Raw genomic sequence first — 5,372 nt, 5'->3', positions numbered from 1 at the left:
TGAACTCATATTTTTTATAATAAATTCACTATTTTTATTCATATAGAATTTTATGCTGGGAATACTAAATCTATTTAGCAAGGGAGGTTATTTCAACAGTCTATTAATTAAAAAAAATATCTACTTAATTGCATATAATTCCATGAATATCATTTTAACGAGAAATAAAAACACAATCACGCACGCATTTGCCGCAAATGAGATTGCGTTACAGCCAAAGTCACACAACTCAACTGACTATCAAGAACTCTGGCTAAAGAATGTGCGACGTCTTTTATGCCTTTCTGCTTTTTGTTCTGCTTACTGCAAAGTGCACAGAATAGCTGCTGCGCCGTAACACACTCGTACCTTTGAGTTCTTCTAATCTCCTCGTCACAACGTCACAGCTTCGTTTTTGTTGTGGCCACAATTTGTGAATGTGCCTGCTGCTGCCTGCCTGCCTGCTAGCCTGCCTTCCCGCCTGCCTTCCTTCCAAACCGTTCGCTTGTTTCCATTGAAATATTTTTAGATTTCAAACTTCAAGTAACAATGCTCTAAACATGCTGTCAAGTTATGTCTACATTCTTTGATCATATTTTTATTTCATGTTATTTATTTGCTTCTTTTTTTATTACTCCTTACTGCAGTTGTTGTTGTTTTTATTGTTGTTGTTTGGTTTTTATTATTGCCGCATGCGCAATGTGCCGAACCAAACGAGTCACAATGAGCATAAAATCAACTTAAATGCTCAGTAATAAATGATAACAAATTCAAGAATTTAAGTGTGACTTTGTTTAAAAAAAAAAATAGTTTTATTTGTAGTGAATGTTGTGAGCTTCTCTTATGATGGCTTAGTATTCTCAGTTATTTTATTAATTTTCTCTTTAATCATAGCTCTTAAAAAAGAGATGTTATGAATTTAAAATACTCAAAAGGGTTAATAATTTGTCTCTGAAAAATTCGAATTTAATTAAATATGATTAAACAGCCGACACTTTTCTACAAAAAGAAATTTTCTCATATAATACCTACTAATTAGCCAGTACTATTTAGATCAGTAATGTGTCTGACCTATTCATAATCACAGCCTACTCGATCAAGAAGCTAAAAAAGTGAAATTATGTAGTAACGAAATGCTACTTCTATCCTTCGATTAGCTTCCATCACAATTCCATTAGTCAGAAGCAGAACTCTTCCTTAGAATGCAGCTTTCTCATAATTATGACATCTTAAGATGCTGCCACTTCGTTAACAAAGTGACAAAGTAAAATTATATATACGCTAAATATAGCGAAATGCTATTTATTGGCTTCTATCACACGCCAGACCCAGAAGCAAACCAGAAGAAACGCAGTCATTGGAGACTATGAGGAGAGTTTATGTGACCTCAGTGTCCTATAGAACACTGATAGTAGAAATGAACAACGCCGTTTTAAATTCTGTCAAATAATACTTTCTAACTATCAGGTTAAGATAAATGTATGATAACTGAGGGTAAGACATGTAACTACCAGAAAACAACTGACTAAACAAGCTTCCTTAAAAATAAGCTTTCTTAAATGAATAGTACAATTAGTAAGGATCAAAATTCTATTTATAATCTGTAATTTAGCAGAGTAAATATTTCAGAAAAAAACTTTTAAAGGTTCAGTTCTTAGTTTGTCGGTTTGTAACTACATATAGACAGTGAACAAAGATGCACATATGAAATTATCGTACTGTGTACAAAGATAATAATCTTTTATCTAAATAATCAGTCCATAAACCTTTTCCAAAACGCTATTTAGCTAGAAGATTGAATTTCCCTTTCAATTATACTATACCTATCGTAGTTGTGGTGAGGACGATAAAAATGTCTCTTATCTACTTTATTCCTTCCCGGTACTTGTGCGGATGCGCTCTATTACACCGCTTCTTCTTCAAGCATCTTTCTTACCTGTAACGTCATCCTTTAAATAGCATTTCAAGCCTAACCAAAAGTTCAATGTGGTGTTTTAACTTCTAAGTTTTTCCCCATAAGCGGTAATACAATGGATCAATAAGGCGATCCTTTTTGATCGCCGGTACAACCTAACTTAACCTACTTTGTTAAGTTTAATTTAGTTCAGTTTACAAGCTAAGAAAAATTCATGATATCCAGATAAGTTCAAAATAGAATTAAGCGGTTTAAAATTTGATTGCTATTTTATTGATGATATTATTCAGTACCATCTTCCTGAACAATTTACAACTTATTTAAAGGCGTTTCATTTTTTAGCAATTACGAAAATAGAAACATTTGAGGAAGAAAATAATAGTTTTCTTCAAAATTTAGAAAGAATAAATTCCCCTGGACTAGATGGAATTAATAAATAAATATATAAAAAATCAAAGATATTGTTAATGCAGCACTTTCTTTAGGTATCTTCCTGCAAATCTAAAAAGTTGATATTATAATACTTTTTTATTAACCTGTCTGAAAACCGGAAACTTTTGATTGCATGCTATAGGTAACATAGCAGAAAAAATTGTATTGGCAAAACTTGAAAATATAGTTTTGATTAACGATATCATTCCCAAGATATCTTGGGATTCCAAAAAAACCTATCCGCTGATCTACATATGGAAGAGTGTAAAAAAATGTCAGTGTACTGCAATCTACTGAAACGATGTGATATTATATGCTAATTGCCAAGCTTAAAAATTATAATATTCTAGTTGAAACTCCTTGGACTTTGATCAAGAATTCTTCACCTGCAAACAAAATAAATTTGAGTACTCCTAAAGGTTCACCATTGTCACCTATATTGTATAATTTATATCCATCATATTTCACTTTGGAATCTATGCATTCAATTTTGAACTTTGCGGATGAATTCCATGATTTCATTATTATTATTTTGGAAAAAGGAACTTTTTCTTCACGGATTTTATGTTATGTTGAAAGTTTTTAAATAGTATTCAAGACTTACTCTTAAAAATTGTATATCTGAAATCTGAAGAGTTTCTAGATTGATAATGATCAGACCTCTTTTATTCTTTGTTTTTTTATATGTCATATGTGTTTGTGGCTTAAAATGAGGTAAACAAATTGTACTCATTGTGAGACTTAGGTATATGTTATGGTCTTGATTATATCTAATGGTAGTAATAATAAAAACTTTTTCTGTGTTTTTTTCTTTTCAATTTTTCCAAATTCTCTGTTCGTATTTTTTGTATAAGATTTCTGAAATACATTTGTGCTGTTCGAAGTACATCATCTGTATGAATTGTTTTGTAGGTCCTCTTGTAGGTTAAGTTATTATGACAGGCAATCTGAATGACCAAATTAGAGTTAATTCTAACCGTTAGTTAATTATGGACGATATTTTAGTATATTGTTCAAAACTCAATTAATTGGATAGTCTCTAATTACGAGGACGACTTTGGCAATACCAACTGATAAAAATACATTGTCTTTCGTAATTAGACACTGTCAAATAAAAGTTATTTGGAATAATGCGTATAACATAGGTTATGTATCAGAAAACTTAAAGAAATTTGAAGATCTGATCAATAACGTAGAGAAATCATTTCATTGTATTGATTGATTTATATAGAAACAAAAATATATAAAGAAACAGAAATGTATAATGTACCTAATAGTGCACAAATACCAAATATAAGTAATATAAAGTAATGTAGTTGTAATAATTGTAATATAGTATGATTGTAATAATGTAATATGATGTAATAACCAAATATAAATGTATATATATATACAAATAATTTTTTGAAATATTGATTTTCGACATTTTAAATTTCATACATAATAAATGATAATGTTAATATTATATTTTATTTTCGTAAACAATTTAATTGGAGTTAAATCAGAATTATTTATCTGAAATATGTTTTCAATTTTCCAACATAAAATTTATTAAAAATGATTTTATCTGAAAACAGAATCAGTTAATTTGTTTTTATATCAAGTGATATACCACATATCAACAAAAAACATTCGTTTAATATTTTTAAAAGTACTAATTTATGATTTAAATAATTTCTATAATAAATATCGTTGTTCCATTCAGTAGCTTCGTTAATAACCACCCATTTCTCTATTGATTATTAAATTATTTAATGGCCATATCAATTAAAAATGAAAAATAATTTTTAAATACTTTAATTATTTCATCAAACTGAAATATTATATCTTGACGAATATTTCCCAAAAAAACGACAAAATACATTTTTAAGATCATTTAACTTCATCGGGAAGTACAGACTGTTTTCAAAAATGTTTTGCTCTATGGTTTTCATAATGATTTTTTTCTATTGCAACCTTGCAATAACTGAAGTTCGTATTTTAATTTAAATTTTAAATCATAAATATAATTTCCTATTTGTTTTAAGGGAGCCGGTCGTGTACTTCTTAAAAGCGTTGATTGCAAAATACATCACAGCAAAATCAGAACTTGTGATACCTTTCTGAATACATCTAGGCAGTTTCCGACATTTAATTTGAACTTGGAGTTTTCTGAGGACATGATTAGTCCATATGCGAATATGAAATTCAATTTACTACAGAATGGTGAACGGAATATGAATATCTTCAACTTCAAATTGGACATTTGTAAACTTTTCAAGCAAGCACCCAGACGAAGTCTTATACAAACTTTCTGGAAGCAAGTCCTTGTAGCTGCTAAAAATATGCCTAATAAATGTCCAGTTAAAAAGGTATCATTCAGTTTATATAAACATATGTATTTTACATACATTATTGTACCCAATACTATCTTCCAGAACATATTATACATAATGAAGGATATTGATATGAGCACCGATATAATACCAAGTTATATGCCAATGGTTAACTTTTCCAGTACTGCGAATTTATTTGAAGGAAATGAACTTATGTTTACTTTTACGAATGTAGGTATCATGTGTAGGGACCAAAAGGTATGCCAATCTTTACTTGAATCTTGAATAAATTGAATCTATATATGATTGTTTGTTTATTTAATTTAAAATAAAAAATATTGTGAAATATAAGCAAATAAATAAAAGAGATAAATATGAAATAATTAGTTATTCATTTTTATAAAGATCTGTTATATATTGATCGTTTCATATTGTGAAGATATAAAAGGTTGAAGAATGGATGTTCCATCACGCGTAGTAATCATACATATATTATATAACACATATAAAAATAACAAAAAAAAACTTTAAGTTGATGAGATATTAAATGTTATAATTATTATATGTGATTACATATATTAATAATAATTATCATAATACCTATTATATACCTATAATTATTACAATTATTGTATATGATTTATCTGCGACCTATTGCTCAACTGTCCCCTCTTCATGGATTCAAAGTATTTCTTTAAGTCCAATTTCATTGATAAATTATAATATGGAAT

Source organism: Teleopsis dalmanni, chromosome 2 (assembly GCF_002237135.1).
Source record: "Teleopsis dalmanni isolate 2A chromosome 2, ASM223713v2, whole genome shotgun sequence".
Taxonomy (NCBI): Eukaryota; Metazoa; Arthropoda; class Insecta; order Diptera; family Diopsidae; genus Teleopsis; species Teleopsis dalmanni.
This window is presented reverse-complemented; position numbering follows the sequence as displayed.